The 23,465-nt window shown below is 38.6% G+C and overlaps 1 long non-coding RNA gene across 2 annotated transcripts in view; it reads left to right on the top strand.

Annotated features, from left to right (window-relative positions):
- Positions 1-23,465, top strand: part of LOC148005202 (uncharacterized) — a 134,387-nt gene that overhangs the window by 3,353 nt on the left and 107,569 nt on the right. The window contains exon 3 of one of the 2 annotated variants that reach the window (XR_015622367.1): positions 13,655-15,132. The exons of the other annotated variant lie outside the window; for it this stretch is intronic. This is a non-coding gene — a long non-coding RNA (uncharacterized LOC148005202). Of the gene's footprint in view, positions 1-13,654; positions 15,133-23,465 lie in introns of those variants that run through there. 2 annotated transcript variants of the gene reach the window in all.

The raw sequence follows: 23,465 nt of genomic DNA, 5'->3' as shown, positions 1-23,465 counted from the left end.
TGTAATAAAGGCGATGCTGTATACCTCTAAATGTAGTGATTTGGGAATGAGTTCGTAAATCTCAGAAAACAAAAATTCTATTGAAATGTAAGACTGGAATCCCAGGTAAAACAGTCTTCTGTCTGAGATTTCCATCTTTGAGAGTCTGGCATGACTAATGCAATTTTGGCATCAGTATAGGTTATTCTTCTGTGTTTTTGTTTTCATACTTCATCAATTTGCAGAATATTCTTAAGTTACTCTCCCACTTAAAGCTTGGTTTATGAATCAAATCCCTGAAACCTGTGCGTTAGCCGTATTAATATAGTTCCACTCAGATATTTAATGCTCACTCTCAGTTTATATTAAGAGGCTCAATACCTCACATAAACTGGCTCTCATAGATGCCATTATTTTTAATTTATAGGCATAAAACAAAAGGTTGTACATTCATGTTCCAAATGAAATGAGACGTGAAGGCCAGTTACACAACTTCTTTGATAACAATTTCTAAAAACGCTAAGTTAGTTCCTTGCAAGGTCTTAAAACTTTAAAATTACTTTTGTAAATGATACCAGTATTTCGTTAAAGTCAATTTCCAAATCAAAGTTATCCCAAACAGGATTGCCAATGATAAACTCACAACTGCTCACCTGTGTGTGTAAGTTCAGCAGAGACCAGCCGCAGAGGAGAAGTGTGTGGAGCATGTCGCAAACTAAGAAATGAAGTGAACTTAATATATGAAGAATAGCTTTTTATCTACAAAAATATGAAGTCGTGACTGTATATGATAGTTATAAAATCCCTAGGTATATGCCTTCTTTAAACTGGAATTAAAATATTAATTAGAAGGTTTTATATATCATCATCATCATCATCATCTCTCTCTGTGTATGTGTCTACACACACACACACACACACACAACACACATATACACACAAAGTTGATGGACATAATAGTGATAAAATACTCCTCCTATGAGAATGACCAAATGACTACATGAATGTAATGAGAAAGCTAGAAAAAAACAGGAGTGGTGCGTAGTCACGCACAAGCTCTGGGTTGTCGGAAGTTTTGACTGATTACTCTCCATCTTCTAAGTCCACGGATTCTAACTCATTATCACCAATTATTTTTGTTAAACATTTATTTTTAGAGGATGATTTTTTTCCCTGTTAGGATAACAGTACGCAAAAAAGGAATAAGCAGAATTTATTTCAATAGTCATCACGGTCTGAGTAAGTCATCTGCAGCTTAGATCACTTCCAGGTTCCAAGTTGAGCTCGCCAGGCACGGGGGCTCCATAAGGTTCCCAGGAAAAGGGATTTCTCTGGAACAATGGCTAACATCTATTTTTAAATACAAGTATTAGAGACTGTAATCAAAACCAAGATTGGTGTGTGCTACATAGTTGTGCTTGTATATTAAATAAACATTCCTGAGTCCTTAGACCACAGCAGACCCAGCGGTGTTCACTCTTCAGTTCTTGTCTGATAATCTTCAAGTCAGCCAATAATGCCTAAATTACAGGACTCCATGACAATTAAGCTTTGTCATTATTAGTTTTCAATATACTGAATAGATCAGTATATCCTAGTACTACGTGAGGATAAAATATAGTAACATTTGCCCCTCCCACTTATATTGGCCAATCTGGAATGCAGGTAATCTAACAGTTGTTTCCTGATTTACAACATATGGAGTGATCTGCACCACTTTTTTACAGATAAATTATTTAAGATGGCCAACTGAAGTGACTGCAGTAAAGCTACTGCTTTCGTCTGTAATTTAAAAAACAAATCAATGTCAAATTAAACAACCAGAAGTATAATTTAATATTATAGCATCTGTATTGACCCCCAAAACTATAAGGCCTGCTATCCTCTGTCCCTGGGATGCTTCAACCCAACAAGTTTTGTTCTGAGTCACCTCTTGCGTTCTCTCTGCAGCAGTTCCTGATGTAATTTGATCTGAGTCAAAAGATGAGTCCTTTTGGAAAGTAGGATCACAGCCACTCAAGTATTTTTTCCCTTTGCTGTTATATATTTTCCCTTAATTTCTTTATTATGCACTTTACTTCTGGATTACAGTCCCCTCTCTCCTCTTCTCCCAATCCCACCCTAATACACTTCTCCCTTCATGCTACCCTCTTCTCTTCGGGGGAGGAAAAACCGAGGTTACCAACCTGCCTTTGTACATCACTTCACAGCAAGTTGGGCCAGCCATTGGATAGCCATCTCCTCCGTCTCTGCCCTTTATACCTGAACATCCTGAGAGCAAGACAAACTTTGGCTAGAGGGTTTTATGGGTGAGTTGGTATTCCCTTCACTCCACTGGGAATCCCATGTGGCTACAGGAGATGGCCACATCAGCCTCTTGTGCAACCATGTTGGAAATCAATTTGGTAGTTTCTTAGAAATTTGGGAATAGTTCTACCTCAAAGCCCAGTTATACCACTCCTGGGAATATACCTAAAAGATGCCCCACTATACCACAAGGACATTTGCTCAATTATCTTCATGGAAACTTTATTCTTAGTAATCAGAAACTGGAAAAAAACAAATACCCCTCAATAGATGAATGGATGAAGAACATGTGGTACATTATACAATGGAATACTATTCAGCTATCAAAAACAACGGCATTAAGAGATTTGCAGATAAATGGATGCAACTAGAAACTATCATCCTGAGTGAGGTAACTCTGACTCAAAAGGACTTAAAAGTGGACATTAGACATTAGGACATAAAGCCATAAATACACTTTAGTTGTGATTTAGTCTCTGTGAGCCCATGCTCTATGAGTCCAGGAAAGCCATGCTCTAATCCAGTGACCAAAAGAAGCTAGGTATTGAGAGTCCAAAGGAGAATGCTTGAGTCTCACTCAGAAGAAGAAATAAAATAGTCATGTGTGGTGGGGATGGATGAAGGGAGGGAACTGGGTTCAATAGGGAATATGAAGAGGAGTAGGGTGGAAACCAGGTAAAGGGACTGGGAGGGGTAAGAGGACAGGAAAAGAAAAGGGAAATCAGTTAAGGGAGATACCTCTGGCACAAGCCAGAGGCCTGGGACAGGAGAGATTCCAAGGAGTATATGGGAATAACTCTAACTGTGGCTCCTAGCCATGAATTTTAGGTCCTGAGTTCATTGTTAGCCATCATTTTCTACTTTTAACAATATCATTAGATGCTTGCCAATACAGCCCATTAGTGCAATCTGTATACGTTCTTTGACTACAATAGCAGTTGGCAAATCATTTTCATCTAGTATATGTGACAGATATAATAAGTGATGATTAAAATAATACAATGTGCTAACAACCTCAGTGACAAAAGCTTACCAAATACTGATCTCAGGTAATAGAGACCCATTTCAATCTCTCCCTACATAGCATTTTTGATAATTTAACAAGTCCCGACTTATCCTTTTCCCTTAGGAAACACAAGGAAAGAGTATTCTTTTTTTTTTTTTATTAACTTGAGTATTTCTTATATACATTTCGAGTGTTATTCCCTTTCCCGGTTTCCGGGCAAACATCCCTCTCCCCCCTCCCCTTCCTTATGGGTGTTCCCCTCCCAACCCTCCCCCCATTGCCGCCCTCCCCCCATAGACTAGTTCACTGGGGGTTCAGTCTTAGCAGGACCCAGGGCTTCCCCTTCCACTGGTGCTCTTACTAGGATATTCATTGCTACCTATGGGGTCAGAGTCCAGGGTCAGTCCATGTATAGTCTTTAGGTAGTGGCTTAGTCCCTGGAAGCTCTGGTTGCTTGGCATTGTTGTACTTTTGGGGTCTCGAGCCCCTTCAAGCTCTTCCAGTTCTTTCTCTGATTCCTTCAATAGGGGACCTATTCTCAGTTCAGTGGTTTGCTGCTGGCATTCGCCTCTGTATTTGCTGTATTCTGGCTGTGTCTCTCAGGAGCGATCTACATCCAGCTCCTGTCGGTCTGCACTTCTTTGCTTCATCCATCTTGTCTAATTGGGTGGCTGTATATGTATGGGCCACATGTGGGGCAGACTCTGAATGGGTGTTCCTTAAGTCTCTGATTTAATCTTTGCCTCTCCCTTCCCTGCCAAGGGTATTCTTTTTCCTCATTTAAAGAAGGAGTGAAGCATTCACATTTTGATCATCCGTCTTGAGTTTCGTTTGTTCTAGGGATCTAGGGTAATTCAAGCATTTGGGCTAATAGCCACTTATCAATGAGTGCATACCATGTATGTCTTTCTGTGATTGGGTTAGCTCACTCAGGATGATATTTTCCAGTTCCAACCATTTGCCTACGAATTTCATAAACTCGTTGTTTTTGATAGCTGAGTAATATTCCATTGTGTAGATGTACCACATTTTCTGTATCCATTCCTCTGTTGAAGGGCATCTGGGTTCTTTCCATTTTCTGGCTATTATAAATAAGGCTGCGATGAACATAGTGGAGCACGTGTCTCTTTTATATGTTGAGGCATCTTTTGGGTATATGCCCAAGAGAGGTATAGCTGGATCCTCAGGCAGTTCAATGTCCAATTTTCTGAGGAACCTCCAGACTGATTTCCAGAATGGTTTTACCAGTCTGCAATCCCACCAACAATGGAGGAGTGTTCCTCTTTCTCCACATCCTCGCCAGCATCTGCTGTCACCTGAGTTTTAGATCTTAGCCAATCGCACTGGTGTGAGGTGAAATCTCAGGGTTGTTTTGATTTGAATTTCCCTTATGACTAAAGATGTTGAACATTTCTTTAGGTGTTTCTCAGCCATTCGGCATTCCTCAGCTGTGAATTCTTTGTTTAGCTCTGAACCCCATTTTTTAATAGGGTTATTTGTTTCCCTGCGGTCTAACTTCTTGAGTTCTTTGTATATTTTGGATATAAGGCCTCTATCTGTTGTAGGATTGGTAAAGATCTTTTCCCAATCTGTTGGTTGCCGTTTTGTCCTAACCACCGTGTCCTTTGCCTTACAGAAGCTTTGCAGTTTTATGAGATCCCATTTGTCGATTCGTGATCTTAGAGCATAAGCCATTGGTGTTTTGTTCAGGAAATTTTTTCCAGTGCCCATGTGTTCCAGATGCTTCCCTAGTTTTTCTTCTATTAGTTTGAGTGTGTCTGGTTTGATGTGGAGGTCCTTGATCCACTTGGACTTAAGCTTTGTACAGGGTGATAAGCATGGATCGATTTGCATTCCTCTACATGTTGCCCTCCAGTTGAACCAGCACCATTTGCTGAAAATGCTATCTTTTTTCCATTGGATGGTTTTGGCTCCTTTGTCAAAAATCAAGTGACCATAGGTGTGTGGGTTCATTTCTGGGTCTTCAATTCTATTCCATTGGTCTATCTGTCTGTCTCTGTACCAATACCATGCAGTTTTTATCACTATTGCTCTGTAATACTGCTTGAGTTCAGGGATAGTGATTCCCCCTGAAGTCCTTTTATTGTTGAGGATAGCTTTAGCTATCCTGGGTTTTTTGTTATTCCAGATGAATTTGCAAATTGTTCTGTCTAACTCTTTGAAGAATTGGATTGGTATTTTGATGGGGAATGCATTGAATCTGTAGATTGCTTTTGGTAAAATGGTCATTTTTACTATATTAATCCTGCCAATCCATGAGCATGGGAGATCTTTCCATCTTCTGAGGTCTTCTTCAATTTCTTTCCTCAGTGTCTTGAAGTTCTTATTGTACAGATCTTTTACTTGCTTGGTTAAAGTCACACCGAGGTACTTTATATTATTTGGGTCTATTATGAAGGGTGTCGTTTCCCTAATTTCTTTCTCGGCTTGTTTCTCTTTTGTATAGAGGAAGGCAACTGATTTATTTGAGTTAATTTTATACCCAGCCACTTTGCTGAAGTTGTTTATCAGCTTTAGTAGTTCTCTGGTGGAGCTTTTGGGATCACTTAAATATACTATCATGTCATCTGCAAATAGTGATATTTTGACCTCTTCTTTTCCGATCTGTATCCCTTTGATCTCCTTTTGTTGTCTGATTGCTCTGGCTAGAACTTCAAGAACTATATTGAATAAGTAGGGAGAGAGTGGGCAGCCTTGTCTAGTCCCTGATTTTAGTGGGATTGCTTCAAGTTTCTCTCCATTTAGTTTAATGTTAGCAACTGGTTTGCTGTATATGGCTTTTACTATGTTTAGGTATGGGCCTTGAATTCCTATTCTTTCCAGGACTTTTATCATGAAGGGGTGTTGAATTTTGTCAAATGCTTTCTCAGCATCTAATGAAATGATCATGTGGTTCTGTTCTTTCAGTTTGTTTATATAATGGATCACGTTGATGGTTTTCCGTATATTAAACCATCCCTGCATGCCTGGGATGAAGCCTACTTGATCATGGTGGATGATTGTTTTGATGTGCTCTTGAATTCGGTTTGCCAGAATTTTATTGAGTATTTTTGCATCGATATTCATAAGGGAAATTGGTCTGAAGTTCTCTTTCTTTGTTGTGTCTTTGTGTGGTTTAGGTATAAGAGTAATTGTGGCTTCGTAGAAGGAATTCGGTAGGGCTCCATCTGTTTCAATTTTGTGGAATAGTTTGGATAATATTGGTATGAGGTCTTCTATGAAGGTTTGATAGAATTCTGCACTAAACCCGTCTGGACCTTGGCTCTTTTTGGTTGGGAGACCTTTAATGACTGCTTCTATTTCCTTAGGAGTTATGGGGTTGTTTAACTGGTTTATCTGTTCCTGATTTAACTTCGATACCTGGTATCTGTCTAGGAAATTGTCCATTTCCTGAAGATTTTCAAATTTTGTTGAATATAGGTTTTTATAGTAAGATCTGATGATTTTTTGAATTTCCTCTGAATCTGTAGTTATGTCTCCCTTTTCATTTCTGATTTTGTTAATTTGGACGCACTCTCTGTGTCCTCTCCTTAGTCTGGCTAAGGGTTTATCTATCTTGTTGATTTTCTCAAAGAACCAACTTTTGGTTCTGTTGATTCTTTCTATGGTCCTTTTTGTTTCTACTTGGTTGATTTCAGCTCTGAGTTTGATTATTTCCTGCCTTCTACTCCTCCTGGGTGTATTTGCTTCTTTTTGTTCTAGAGCTTTTAGGTGTGCTGTCAAGCTGCTGACATATGCTCTTTCCTGTTTCTTTCTGCAGGCACTCAGCGCTATGAGTTTTCCTCTTAGCACAGCTTTCATTGTGTCCCATAAGTTTGAGTATGTTGTATCTTCATTTTCATTAAATTCTAAAAAGTTTTTAATTTCTTTCTTTATTTCTTCCTTGACCAGGTTATCATTGAGTAGAGCATTGTTCAATTTCCACGTATATGTGGGCATTCTTCCCTTATTGTTATTGAAGACCAGTTTTAGGCCGTGGTGGTCCGATAGCACGCATGGGATTATTTCTATCTTTCTGTACCTGTTGAGGCCCGTTTTTTGACCAATTATATGGTCAATTTTGGAGAAAGTACCATGAGGAGCTGAGAAGAAGGTATATCCTTTTGCTTTAGGATAGAATGTTCTATAAATATCCGTTAAGTCCATTTGGCTCATGACTTCTCTTAGTCTGTCGACATCACTGTTTAATTTCTGTTTCCATGATCTGTCCATTGATGAGAGTGGGGTGTTGAAATCTCCCACTATTATTGTGTGAGGTGCAATGTGTGTTTTGAGCTTTAGTAAGGTTTCTTTTACGTATGTAGGTGCCCTTGTATTTGGGGCATAGATATTTAGGATTGAGAGTTCATCTTGGTGGATTTTTCCTTTGATGAATATGAAGTGTCCTTCCTTATCTTTTTTGATGACTTTTAGTTGGAAATTGATTTTATTTGATATTAGAATGGCTACTCCAGCTTGCTTCTTCTGACCATTTGCTTGGAAAGTTGTTTTCCAGCCTTTCACTCTGAGGTAGTGTCTGTCTTTGTCACTGAGGTGTGTTTCCTGTAGGCAGCAGAATGCAGGGTCCTCGTTGCGTATCCAGTTTGTTAATCTATGTCTTTTTATTGGGGAGTTGAGGCCATTGGTATTGAGAGATATTAAGGAATAGTGATTATTGTTTCCCTTTATATTCATATTTGGATGTGAGGTTATGTTTGTGTGCTTTCATTCTCTTTGTTTTGTTGCCAAGACGATTAGTTTCTTGCTTCTTCTAGGGTATAGCTTGCCTCCTTATGTTGGGCTTTACCATTTATTATCCTTTGTAGTGCTGGATTTGTAGAAAGATATTGTGTAAATTTGGTTTTGTCATGGAATATCTTGGTTTCTCCATCAATGTTAATTGAGAGTTTTGCTGGATACAGTAACCTGGGCTGGCATTTGTGTTCTCTTAGGGTCTGTATGACATCAGTCCAGGATCTTCTGGCCTTCATAGTTTCTGGCGAGAAGTCTGGTGTGATTCTGATAGGTCTCCCTTTATATGTTACTTGACCTTTTTCCCTTACTGCTTTTAATATTCTTTCTTTATTTTGTGTGTTTGGTGTTTTGACAATTATGTGACGGGAGGTGTTTCTTTTCTGGTCCAATCTATTTGGAGTTGTGTAGGCTTCTTGTATGTCTATGGGTATCTCTTTTTTTAGGTTAGGGAAGTTTTCTTCTATGATTTTGTTGAAGATATTTACTGGTCCTTTGAGCTGTGAGTCTTCACTCTCTTCTATACCTATGATCCTTAGGTTTGATCTTCTCATTGAGTCCTGGATTTCCTGTATGTTTTGGACCAGTAGCTTTTTCCGCTTTACATTATCTTTGACAGTTGAGTCAATGATTTCTATGGAATCTTCAGCTCCTGAGGTTCTCTCTTCCATCTCTTGTATTCTGTTGGTGAAGCTTGTATCTACAGCTCCTTGTCTCTTCTTTTGGTTTTCTATATCCAGGGTTATTTCCATGTGTTCTTTCTTGATTGCTTCTATTTCCATTTTTAATTCCTTCAACTGTTTGATTGTGTTTTCCTGGAATTCTTTCAGGGATTTTTGCGATTCCTCTCTGTAGGCTTCTACTTGTTTATTAATGTTTTCCTGTGTTTCCCTAAGTGTGTTCATGTCTTTCTTGAAGTCCTCCCTCATCATGATCAAATATGATTTTGAAACTAGATCTTGCTTTTCTGGTGTGTTTGGATATTCCATGTTTGTTTTGGTGGGAGAATTAGGCTCCGATGATGGCATGTAGTCTTGGTTTCTGTTGCTTGGGTTCCTGCGCTCGCCTCTCGCCATCAGATTATCTCTAGTGTTACTTTGTTGTGCTATTTCTGACAGTGGCTAGACTGTCCTATAAGCCTGTGTGTCAGGAGTGCTGTAGACCTGTTTTCCTCTCTTTCAGTCAGTTATGGGGACAGAGTGTTCTGCTTTCGGGCGTGTAGTTTTTCCTCTCTACAGGTCTTCAGCTGTTCCTGTGGGCCTGTGTCTTGAGTTCACCAGGCAGCTTTCTTGCAGCAGAAAATTTGGTCTTACCTGTGGTCCAGAGGCTCAGGTTTGCTCGTGGGGTGCTGCCCAGGGGCTCTCTGCAGCGGCAGCAACCAGGAAGACCTGTGCCGCCCCTTCTGGGAGCTTCAGTGCACCAGGGTTCCAGATGGTCTTTGGCTTTTTCCTCTGGCGTCCGAGATGTGTGTGCAGGGAGCAGTCTCTTCTGGTTTCCCAGGCTTGTCTGCCTCTCTGAAGGTTTAGCTCTCCCTCCCACGGGATTTGGGTGCAGAGAACTGTTTATCCGGTCTGTTTCCTTCAGGGTCCGGCGGTGTCTCTGGCAGGGGATCTGCTGCTCCTGGGCCCTCCCCCACGGGTGCCCAGAGGCCTTATACAGTTTCCTCTTGGGCCAGGGATGTGGGCAGGGGTGAGCAGTGTTGGTGATCTCTTCCGCTCTGCAGCCTCAGGAGTGCCCACCTGACCAGGCGGTTGGTTCTCTCTCTCACCGTGTCTGGGAGTAGAGAGCTGCTGCGGGCCGGGATCTTTCGGTGTGGGACTTCCGGTAAACACAGAACGTGCCTGGTCCTAGAGAAATTCTGCTTCCGTGTGTCCCAAGCTCATCAGGCAGCTTTCTTGCAGCAGAAAATTTTGTCTTACCTGTGGTCCCGAGGCTCAGGTTCGCTCGTGGGGTGCTGCCCAGGGGCTCTCTGCAGCGGTAGCCAGGAAAGAGTATTCTTAATTGAACCTCTTTCATATTCACTAGTGCCATCTTTCTTTCCATTGCCAAAGATGGCTCAGTGGTTAAGAGCACTGACTGCTCTTCCAGAGGTCCTCAGTTCAAATCCCAGCAACCTCATGGTGGCTCACAACCATCTGTAATGGGATTTGATGCCCTCTTCTGCTGTGTCTGAAGACGGTGACAGTATACATATATAATAAATAAATATTTAATATTATTAATTTATTTCACGGCACCATTCTCCTTTTTTGAAATGCATAGGAGTCACATGAAGCTTTCTTGCTTAGAGTTTTCTTTCATCTTGAGGAATAAAACTGAGACTCGTTTGGACCTTAGCTCTAACACCTTCTAATTTTGTAGTAATATTCATTTCAACATGAATATTATCATAAAGGAAGCTAATTACATTGTAACTGTGCATATTGTGATGTGCGACATAAGTTCAGCAAATACTGAGTAAATTTAGCTTTCACCTTGAGCCACACTGTTGTCAAATACAGACATATGTGGGGGCTGAGCCCTTAGAATTTATCACTGTAAATGAAGGCTTACTGTAAGATAAATGCCCTTTTGACTCTGCGCTTTGCCTTACATAAGCTTTCCAGTTTCACGAGGTCCCATTTATTAATTGTTGATCTTACTGCATGAGCTATGGCTATTCAGGAAGTTGTTTTCTGTGCCCATGTCTTGAAGTCTGTTACACAAATTATTTTCCCTCTGTTTTAGAGTATCTTATTTTATGCTGAAGTCCTTGTTCCACTTGTACTTGAGTTTGTGCAGCAATGATACATATGAATCTATTTGCATTCTTCTGCATATAAACATGACTTAGACCAGCAACATTTGCTGAAGATACTTTTTTCCTCCATTATATTGTTCTGGTTTATTTCTCAAAAAATCAAGTGTCCATAGATGTGTGAGTTTACTTTGAGGTCTTCAATTCCATTGACCAACCTGTCTATTTTTATGCCAATACTATGTAGATTTTATTACTATTGCTCTGTAATACAGTTTGAAAACAAGGATGATGATAATTCTATCCAGAACATCCATAAACTCCACCCGGAAGTTCTTCTTCCTTGTACAGAATTGTTTTAGCTACCCTGGGGCTTTTATGCCTGCTGTGTTTTGTTTTTCCATTTGATGCTGAGTAGTGCTCTTCAAAGTTCCTTTAAAAATTGTGTTGGAATTTTGATGGTAATTAAATTAAATCTATAGATTGCTTTTGTAATGATGGCCATTTTGACTATGTTAATCCTACAGAAACAGGCACATGGGAGATCTCTCCATCTACTCATATCTTCTTCAATTTCTTTCTTCAGAGACTTGAAGTTCTTGTCATATAGGTCTTCCACTTGTTTGATTAAAGTTACACCAAGATATTTTATATTATTTGGGGCTACTATGAAGGATGTTGTTTACCTAATGTTATCCTTAGCCTGTTTATAGTTCGTATACAGGAGGGCTACTATAGTTAATTTGTATCCAGCCACTTTGCTGAACATATTTCTCAGCTGTAGGGGTTTCCTAGTAGAATTTTGGGGGCTGCTTATGTATACTATTGTATCATCTTCAAGTAGCAAAACTAGACATCAACAAACCAAATAACCCCATGAAAAACGAGGTACTGATCTAACAGATAATTCTCAACCAGGCGTCTCTAATGACTGAGGAGAAGTTAATGAAATGCTCAACATCCTTCGTCACAGGGGAAAAGCAAATCAAAACAACCCCAAGATTCTATTTTACGCCAGTCAGAAAGGGTAAGATCAGAAACTCAAGTGACAGCTCATGCTGGTAAGGATGTGGATCAAGAGGAATGTTCATCAATTGCTGGTGCAAAATTCTACAACCACTTTGGAAATTAATTTGATGGTTCCTTAGAAAGTTGGGATTAATTCTACCTTAAGCCCCAACTATACCACTCCTAGGCATATACTCAAAGGATGTTTCCCCATGTCCCAAGGACACTTGCTCAGCTATGTTAATAGCAGCTTTATTAGTAATAGCCAGAAACTGGAAACAACCCAATTGTACCTCAATTGAAGAATGGATAAAGAAATTGAGATATATCTACACAGTGGAATATTACTCAGCTATGAAAAACCAGGACATAATGAAATTTTCAGGCAAATGGATGGAATAGAAAAAAATCACTCTGAATGAGGTAACCTAGACCTAGAAAGAGAAATATGGTATATACTCACTTATAAGTGGATATTACCCATAAAGTACAGGATAGCCATGCTACAATCCACAGACCCAAACATGCTAAGTATAAAGATAGGTCAAAGGGAGGAACACTTGAATTTCCCTTGGAAGTGGAAATCAAATAGACATTAGGGATATGTGGAGGGAGGGGATTGGGTAGGGGAAGGGGTGAAAATAAGAATTGGAGAGATCAAGAGGGCAAAGTATAGGGATAGAGTACTGGGAAAGGCAACTGGATTAACCATGGCATCTTTGGGATGAACTAAAAAATCTAGGACAATGGGACTCTCTGCAGTGAATCTATGAGGGTGACCTATATAGAACCTGAAAAGACCATCTTCTGTAATCAGGTAAGACTTCCCAAGGCGGGATTAGGACAGCCATAAAATCTTCGACCTCAAACGGTCTTGACTACAAAATGTGCAGGGTTAAAGTTTCAGCAGAAATTGAGGGAATGACCAACCAATGACTAGCCCAGCTTGAAACCTTTGCCATGAGAGACAGCCTGCCCCCTCACACCATTAATGATGTTCTGCTATACTTGCAGACAGGAGCCTAGCAGAATTGTCATCAAAGAGCCTACAACTAGCAACTGATGGAAACAGAGGCAGAGACCCACAGCCAAACATTAGATTAGACTCAGGGAGTCTCATGGAAGAGTAGGAGGAAGGTTTGATAGAACCACAGGGGTCAAGGACAGCACAAGAAAACCTACAGAATCACTTAACCTGGGCCCTTAGAGGCTCACAGAGACTGAACTGCCAGCTAGGGAGCATGCATAGACAGACCTAGGCCCTCTGCACACACATGACAGTTGTGGAGTTTGGTCTTTTAGTAGGACTCCTAATGGTAGGAGTAGGGACTATTTCTGATTCTTCTGCATGTCTTTGGACTCCTTTCCCCTAACTGAGCTATCTTGTATACCCTCAATAGAAGACAATGTACCTAGTCTTACTGCAACTTGTTATATCGCGGAAGGTTGATATCCATGAGAGACCTCTCTTTTTCTGAGGAGAAAGTGAGTAAAGAGAAGAAAGGAGAGAAAGTGGAAGTGGGTGAGGAAGGGAAAGGGAGAAGAGAAAGGAGAGCAAGCTGTGACTGGAAAGTAAGTAAATTAATAAAAGACTAAATGCATCCCAAACTTAAATGATTTCACATACAACGTATAACAATTTACACTAATGTCATTGAAAATTGTAGTCATGGATAGATACAATTTATTTAAACTACTGAAAATACATCATTAAAAGTAAATTACTTTCTTTTTACTTTCTTTGTATAGTTACTGCTGTGTTTCATTTGGTCTGTGTAGCTGACCACATATTTTCCTCAGTGCTGAGCTAGAGAATGAGATGTTCACTTAATTTTTACCTCACTTATTCCTTTCTTTGTAAATAGGTACCAAATTACATATAGATCTGTCAAAATGATGTAAGACCTGAAATTGCTCTGTAAGTTGATCCTCTTTGACCCCATGATTGGAGCTTCACAGTATGGCACCACACCTGGAAACCTGCCGTGCAAGATCTCAAACAGGCACAGGAAATTCCTGGAACAGCAATGCATCCTAGTTGAAGACATCCAGTTATCCCTCAGTGCAACAGAAGCATCACTGTTAATTAACTGTTGATATGCTTGAAAGAGTTCGTTTGGCAGCGGTCTGGTGGAGGAAGGCAAACCAGGTGTATTTTTAGAATGCTGTAGACAATGCTGTCAGAGTCAGTTAGCTTCCACATCTTATTGCCTTAACAAATGCTCCCATTTTTATTCTTTCAAAATCTTGTGCAAGATGGTTGACTTTTTACGCAGCTGTTGATAGTGTGGATTTTGGGTTAGTTATCTCAGCAAGAGTCTCCAAGATGCCACAGGAGGGAGGAAAATAGAGAGGTGAAAGGTCACATACCTGGACATATACATTGTAATCTAAATGGGATAAGTATCATTTATGTTTGCCAGACTACTACCAAAATTTTGTGCATACCTACCAATGACTGGAAAATATTCTGGAGTATATGGTACCTATTTAATTACAAAAGTCTCCTTAAGGTAGGCCTTGACCACTCAATTTGACTTCTAATTTACAACGCTTACATGGTTAAAATACATTTCTTAAGCCTTCTTGCATCTTATAATTGTATTTTCTAGTGCAGATACCAGTGCACATTTGTCAATAAATACATTCAACAGAATGCTTACATTGATAGGCTTCCTGTTTGGGCTATGTCTTAGTACCCTTGTAGCTACTGATCGCATTAATTACATTTGGCTACCACTACAGATGCAGTGACATTTTAACTTACTCTAGTTTCAAGTTATTGAGTTTCTTTGGGTTTAGGCAATAATTTAAACCTGGTTTTCTGCTCTAAGTTAAACGCTCATTTCTAAGTTCCACTGGAATCAAGACATTTGCATCCATATATATGAGGACATTTGGGTTCATTAGGGGTTTGATCTACAAGCATCTACAGTTTAGTTGTACCATCAATTGCTATTTATGAAAATCAGAGTGATCGTGTGTAACTTGATTCTTATCTTCATGCATTTTGTAATGGTTTATATGATGTATCATAGCAGAACATATTATTGGAATGACAGTATTTGTGGTCATCATTATCATTAATCCACAGGTACAAATTTTTGTATGAAAAAGAAGCTATATTCTGTCTAAAATAGGCCTCATAAAAATATTTATGCACATTACATTGTGATTTTTTTATATTTACTTATATTTATTCATTATACTTTATCCTCCTTAGCACTAGGACTTAAGAAAGTCCTATCACAGAGTTATAAATACTGAACGAGAAAAAATATGTATTAATGTGAAATATTATTTTAACACTTTTAATAAAATATCCAGATACTATTTTTTCAGACATATGTACATCTATTCATCTGTGACTGTGTGTGCACTTGTATTGGCAAATGTGTATGGATATGTGCATGTGTGTGGGGGAGTTCGGGTGTGCATGTGTGTGTAAGCCAGAAGAAAATACCTAGTGTCTTCTTCACTTGCTCTCCACCTTATTTTATGATCAGGGTCTCTCTCTCCAACCTGGAATTCAATCCAGCAGCCTGGTTGACCAGCAGACCCAAGGATCTACTTGTCTCTAGCTTTCCATCACTAGGATTACAAACACATGCTATTACACTGGACTTTTATAATTGTGTCTTAGGAATCCAACTCAGGTATTCATGCTTGCTTTGCAATCTCTTGCAAACAGCCTTATCCAAGTCCCATGCCGCATATTTCTCACTTGAGTTTTCTAATTCTTTCAAAATAAGACAATATCAAAGATAGAAATGTAAAACAAGAATTTTGGGTGACTGACAAAGTCTAAATTCATTAATATCTATATTGGAACAGAGCATATGCCCCCCCCAAAATATGAAATTATAAGAAAGAAACTATAAGCTATTGTTTTCCTATAGTAAGTTGGTTTGGTAAGTTGGATATGCTTGGCCAATAGAAGCACTACTATTAGATGTGGCCTTGTTAAAGGAAGTGTGTCACTGTGTTGATGGGCTTAGATGACTCCTAATGCTCAAGCTCTGCCCAGTGCAGAATTAATCTCTCTCCTGGCTGCATTTGGATTAAAATACAGAACTCTCAGCTTCTTCAATAGGAACATGCATGCCCGAATGTTCTCATGCTTCCTGACATGATGATAATGGACTGAACTTCTGAAACTGTAACTCAATCCCAGTTAAATGCTGTCTCTTATAAGACTTGCTTTGGTCATGGTATCTCTTCATAGCAAAGAAAATCCTAGCTAAGACAGTTGGTTTAAAAAAAAGTAATAAAACTATTGTGTATTTTTGATTTTGAGTTTTGATGGATCTAAACTTTTGTTTGAAACTAATGAGCACTATCTTACACAAAAGAAGTTTATTAGAAATAAACAAATTCTGTTTTGGAACTAGTACCATGTGAAAACTCTAAGTACAAGCAGTTAGGTGAAAAAGCAATGAAATAAAACACAGTGAAACAAATAACATTGCAGAGTTTAAGAATTAACAGCCTTTGAAATAAACTGCTGGATTCGCATAGTGAATATATTGCTTTAATCGAATTGCTTCCTAAGTCTAGAATGGCTTCATAGTGATTTGTATAAAATGTGATCAAACAGCACATTTATAAAATATAGTACGGGATGCCTTTCAAAGCTGTGGTGTTCAAATATTAATTATCGGAAATTATTTTCTTCACAAAATCTTCTTTATGACTTAATTCTGTGAAGTATGAATGAGCAGACCTGTCATAATGGATGCAGATGAGGAACCTGATACTTCTTGCTATATGGATTCACTTCTCCCTCAATGCTTGGCCAAGCTCCTCCAAAGAAACAAATGGATCTCAGACTGCAAAACAAAAACTGCTCATCTCTCTGACATGATATCGTCTCTCTGATGTGCAAGCAACTCAGTGAGATCCTTCTTCAAGTAGAGTATGTCTTTGTTGCTGTTGTTGTTGTTGTTGTTGCTGTTGTTGTTGTTGCTCTGTTCATTACTTTGATAGGTGCAAGTTTGGGACAACTTTTGAGCAATATTATTTTCTCTTATCTTGACATATCAAATTTCCTCAGATTTTCCTTTTTCATATGTAAGTTGATTCTTTAAAAACTATTACATTAAAATTACTTTCAGTGAATAAATATTTAATCCACTACCCTTGTGTATTATTAAGAAAAGAGAGATGAAGTAAAGGTCTCGTTAAGGTATGCTCAAGAAGATGCTACTTAATTAAATCTAAAAAGAAAAGTTCTTAAATCCTAGAGGAAGGGGTTCCAAATACTACAAGGATAAAAGATCATATGTCACTGTATTATCAAAGAAGAGACAAGGGCAAAGACTCTTTGTCTATACAAAAAGCCTATTTAACCAGTAAAATGTAAAGCTAGTTGTGTCTCAGCTTCAATAAAACACAAAGTAAAGGACGACTGTTTATTCAACTAAAACAGCAATGGACATTCAAATAGAGATTGGGATCTTGACAACAAAAACTTAGAAAAAATATTGTAGTTTATATTTTATTAATTAAAAATAAATTGTTTAAACAGAAAATCCACAATTTATAAATGTTAGGTTTAATTTAGTAATTGAAGGTGTATTAATGTAGTTAGAAAATGATCAAGTATATAAAATTTACATATCTGTATCTGTAGACTTTTATTAAAACATACCATAATATAAACACAGATTAAGTAAATTGTATTGCATGTTATATCATATTACAACATTATAAATAAAAGCATACGTAACTGTAGTAGGGTCTAAAGAAGTGATAGACGCATAGTATGTTTAATCCCCAGAACCACAAAGAAATAAAAAACAAAAATTCATGAATTAGTGCTAACCATATTAGAAAGATGTACTAAACACTAAATACATATGTTAACACACACACACACACACAAACACACACATACAAACTATACTTTATATATAGAATTTACTCAAATTAAACCAATTTCAGTTTGTCACTGCCATCCCTGGCATGTGGCACTGCAGGATATTTGTATCATGTCCTAAAGTCTTCCACAAAAGCTTTAGAGATTTTTGTAATGAATTTATAGATATTATTATTATTATTATCAGGGGAATGCTATTATCAACTCTAATGATATCTGTGAAGTAGTAAAGCAGTCTTAGTTTAAGGAGATAGACGTTTCTTACCTTAAAGAAGTCTCACCTTAAAGGCATTAACATCATGTAGGGTTTGTGAACGAGGAGCTCGTTTAAGTGTCCTGGATACCTTTGCTAAATATTTGCCTTGAAAACAGTTGTTTATCAATCCAAACCGCATCAGTTACTCTGAATTGTATTCTTAAGCTATCTCTAGCTTAGAATCAACCTGCTCCAACTCAAACGTGAAAGATTCGATTGTCCGCCTGCACAGTCAGGTGAAGCATATGGAGTGAATTACAGCCAAGCCCAAGAGGTTGCACGTGCTGCTTCATGGTGTCTGGGGTATTAACCAAGGTGTTGTCTTGGACAAATTTAGTCCTTCATGTTTTGAATTATGGTAAATTTGAAACCACCTCTTCTCCCATCTGTGAAAATAGAGATTGGGCAATCACCCTCCCCCCACCATTTTGCAAAGGTAGGGCTTAATCTTTAGTGGAGGGGGTGGGGTCGAAGCAGTAGAAGGTGTTGTACTAAGTTATGACCAGGGGAGAAATTCAGTCTCACATGACACCCTCCATTGTCTTAGAGGTATGAGCTGCTGTCTGGTTAAAGTACAAATTTAAAGAGTTTCAAAATTGGGATTACTTTATACAATCTTAGACGAAACTCAGTGCTACCTTTTTAAATCAAATTACTGATCTGTGTAAAATACATTAAATTAAAATAACAATGCAACAACAAGAGCATTCAACTTGCTGATGCATAACAAAAGAACCATTCTTTTAAAAAACTGAAAATGTCATAAGATATGATTTAGCACTCAGGTAGCAAAGAAACTCTTTTCTTTATTTCTCTCTTTCTGTCACTTTGTCTTTGTCTGTCTGTCTGTCCGTCTGTTTGTCTGTCTCTGTCTCTGTCTCTGTCTCTCTCTCTCTGTGTGTGTGTGTGTGTGTGTGTGTGTGTGTTTGTGTATGTGTGTCTTTACCTATCCCTCCCCTCTTTCTCTCCTTTGCCTCTCTCTCCTATACTGTCTTCCTCCTCCTGTTTCTGTTATTGATATGTTTGACTTTAACTTTCCCCTGACACAATGAGAACTTAAGCAGTGGTATAATAGAAGTGTAGAGAGATGTACAAATGAAAGCAAATCTTAAATATGTGTATGCAATACAGTTGTGAATGCTATAGACACATTTGGAACTAATGTAAGCTTGAACTGACTGGAAGGTTCTTATGTGATATAGACATGTGTTTGGAGAGGATTGTGAGACACCAAGTACTTGCTGTTTAAAGATATGATCCCTTTCTCTCCCATGTTGTTTCCATGGTAGGAGAAAACCAAGAAGCCCCTTACCAAAGCTCAGCTAATGTCAGTTTCCTGACCCTGAACTTCCAAAATGTGACCCACACAAAACACTTTTGTCTATAAAGTCAGTTTTTCTCATCTGCTTCATCACCCTAATATAAAACGAATTCACGCTATCTGGGCATAAAGGCTTCTAGAGTTTATCTACATGAATTTACTTTATTTTCAAAGATTATTAATTACAAAGAACAGTTCAGAGGCCAATGAAAGAGTACAACAATGAGATTCACTGATGTTGCTACAATTTCTGACTCCCTGAAGCTATTGGTTTCATTAAATTCTGAAATAATATTTTAAAAACTCAGTTCAAATATCATCTGTGTGTCAAAGTCTTTCAGGGCAGACCATATTGTCAAAGAGTCCTTTCAATCAGCAGCCAACATGCATCACTATTTCTCTTACACCAAAAGACTGGTCTTGGAATAAAAGAACAGAAATAAGAATGACATTGTTGGAATTGACCTCTAGCAACCCATTAGTAACATTTTTGCTTCCTTTCCCTGTGTGTTTGTGCTATACCACCCTTAAAAGAATTAATTTCAGATGGAGAAGTGCTTCCTCAAAAACAAAAACAAAAACAAAAACAAAAAACAAAACAAAACAAAAACAAAAGCAAACAAACAAACAAACAAAAACTGCCAAATATTCTCCTGAACAGGTAACTAAGACCACTCAGTTGTATTGGACTTCTACAGAGACAGAAGGAACACCCATTCAGAGCCTGCCCCGCATGTGGCCCATATATATACAGCCACCCAATTAGACAAGATGGATGAAGCAAAGAAGTGCAGGCCGACAGGAGCCGGATGTAGATCTCTCCTGAGAGACACAGCCAGAATACAGCAAACACAGAGGCGAATGCCAGCAGCAAACCACTGAACTGAGAATAGGACCCCCGTTGAAGGAATCAGAGAAAGAACTGGAAGAGCTTGAAGGGGCTCGAGACCCCATATGTACAACAATGCCAAGCAACCAGAGCCTCCAGGGACTAAGCCACTACCTAAAGACTATACATGGACTGACCCTGGACTCTGACCTCATAGGTAGCAATGAATATCCTAGTAAGAGCACCAGTGGAAGGGGAAGCCCTGGGTCCTGCTAAGACTGAACCCCCAGTGAACTAGATTGTTGGGGGGAGGGCGGCAATGGGGGGAGGATGGGGAGGGGAACACCCATAAAGAAGGGGAGGGGGGAGGGGGATGTTTGCCTGGAAACCGGGAAAGGGAATAACACTCGAAATGTATATAAGAAATACTCAAGTTAATAAAAAAAAATTTAGGAGCCATGCCATCAAAGAAAAAAAAAAGAAGTAAGTTATGTGTAGTCACTGGTGTGATTAATTTGAATTATTAGAAGGGAACTGAGACAACCACTCTACAATGCAAAAATAAAGAAAATTATGTCCAAAATACAGGAGATTCCTTAGAAAAGCTTTTGATATTTCCATGACTTTTGACCAAGGTCATCAGAACCTTCTATGGATGGAGAGCTAGGAGACATAAGATAAAAGCCATGACCATGTGAAGCTTATAGGAGGGAAATGAATTATATAGAATGGAGGGTAAATGTGAACTATACATACCAAATATAAAACTAAGCATTGTAATTTTGGCTGAGGAACATTTTCTCCTTATTTTGTTGTAAGTATGTTATGCTACAAATATGAATATCTCTACTCTTTTTTTCTTTTATTTTAATTATTATTAGTTTTGTAATAAATATTTAATGTGCTAAATATTAGAATAATATCACTCAAGGAAATTGTTTTCTCTTAATAAAGATAATTCATATATTTTGATATTTTTGTTTGTATGTTTGTTGAAACAGTAACTCAAGTAACTCAGGCTGGTCAAGAATTCACAGTTGTCCAAATTGGCCTTGAATTTCTTTTTTCCCCATCTTCCTGTTGAATGCAGAGGTTATAGGTGTCTATCACCATGCTCAATGTATATTTTCAAATAATTCAATATAGTTGTGTCATTTAAACAGATTTATAACTTTGTTAGTTGTTTTTATTTCAGGACTAAAGTGGTTTAAGAAGATCTATATGGCAAAACCTGTGGTAGAGGATGTGCGTGTAACATTGAATTTTGTTTCTGGACTTAACTTGGCTGTGAGATCTACTGAGGACTGGTAAAACACTGTTTAAATGTGCCTGTTGGGGTTTTTCTGGAAGACATTAAATTTTGAAGTGGAAGATTGAGTAAAAAGGATTGCTTGTATCAACATATTAGCATTTGAAATTATACAGATTCATAGAAAGTGGTGTTTACCACAAATACTTGTAATACTTTTTAAAAAAAATACATTTATTCACTTTATATATCAATATCAGCCTTCCCCCTCCTCATCCAGGTCTTTGGCAGCTCCTTCTCCCATTTGCCCCTCCCCTCTCTTCTGAAAAGGAGGGGCATCCTTGGGTATCCCTTTTAGCCCCCCCCCATTCCACATTCACTCCCACACCCACCCCAAGGATTCAGGACAGTTGATTCTGTTGGTCTTCCTGTGGAGTCCTTATCCTCTTCAGGTCCCTGAATTCTTCCCCCAAACTTCCACAAGACTCCTCGAACTCTATCGAATGTTTAGGTATGGTTTTCTGGGTGTGTTTTGGTCAGCTGTGGCATGGAGCCTCTCAGAGGACAGTTATGCTAGGATCCTGTCTGCAAGCATATTAGAGTGTATCATTAATAGTATCAGGGATTGGTTCTTGCCCATGGGATGGGTCTCACATTTGGAATGGTTGGCCATTCCCTCCATATGCTCTATATTTGTTCCTGCACATCTTGTAGGCAGGACACATTTTGTAGGTGGCTTACTGTCCTTATCCTTCCACTGGAAGTCCTGCCTAACTATAAGAATCTATATCCTCCAGTACTAGGAGTTTCAGCGAGAATTAGCCCTACAGCCACCCTGGCACATCCCCACCAACCCAAGTCACTGAAATGTCCTAGAGATATCTCTGCCATCGCCCCCTCCCCCACAGCACACTATTTCTTTTCACTTTCCCCTGATCTCCCTGTACTATTTCGCCCTTGCTTGCTCCCCTTCCCAACCAATTCCCTTCCCCTATCCACCTAAGATAACTATTTTATTTCCCCTTCTAGAAAGATTCAACCAGATTCCCTTGGGCCTTCCTTGTTTTTGGGTTCTTTGGATCTGTGGATTACAGCGTGATTATCTTGTACTGCGTGGCTAATATCCACTTATAAATGAGTACATACTCATTTGGGTCTGGATTACCTCACTCAGGATGATATTTCCTAATTCTATCCGTTTACCTGCAAATTTCATGATGCCCTTCCTTTTAATAACTAAGTAACATCTCATTATGTAAATGTACCATATTTTCAGTATTCATTCTTCAGTTGAGGGACATCTAGGTTGTTTCTAGTTTCTGGTTATTATGAATATATATACTATGATCATAATTGAGCAAGTGTCCTTCATTAACATTATAAAATGTACCACATGTGTGCTATATTCTTGCATATTATATCCTAATATATAACATATATGATATATTATAAATAAGCCATATATATATGTGCCTAAGACAAAATTATGTTTTTAGTCAAAATATATTTTATTTTGAATGTATTAACTAAAATAAAACTTAAGCTTTTTTTATTTTTGAATACCAATGACTACTTTATCAGAATGACAATGTATGTATAAATCATTTATATTCACTAGTATATTTAAGAAAAGTGAAAAATTTCAAGGGTCCTGCTAAGACTGAACCCCCAGTGAACTAGACTGTTGGGGGGAGGGGGACAATGGGGGGAGGGTGGGGAGGGGAACACCGATAAGAAAGGGGAGGGGGGAGGGGGATGTTTGCCCGGAAACTGGGAAAGGGAATAACACTCGAAATGTATATAAGAAATACTCAAGTTAATAAAAAAAAAAAAAGGAATCTTTTATAATCTGATTTTTAAAGTGAACATGCAGTGTGTGTGTGTGTGTGTGTGTGTGTGTGTGTGTGTGCGCATGTGCGTGTGCGTGTGCGTGTGTGTCTGTACATCAGTGGGTCACAGATGAAGGAGTTGCTTGGCAAGTATGATTGTTAGGCACCAGAGATGGAGTAAACCCCTGGGCATGGTAGCACAAACCTGGAGTTCCAGCCTGTGGGTTGGACACTGGAGGATCGCAAGGCTTGTTTGCTGGCAAATTTAATGTGAGCTCGAGATTCAAAATTAAGTTGAACATTGATAAAAGATA

Source organism: Rattus norvegicus, chromosome 6 (genome assembly GCF_021556685.1).
Source record: "Rattus norvegicus strain SHRSP/BbbUtx chromosome 6, alternate assembly SHRSP_T2T, whole genome shotgun sequence".
Lineage (NCBI taxonomy): Eukaryota > Metazoa > Chordata > Mammalia > Rodentia > Muridae > Rattus > Rattus norvegicus.
Note: the sequence above shows the minus strand (reverse complement) of the source record. Positions and strands in the feature narration are given on the sequence as shown.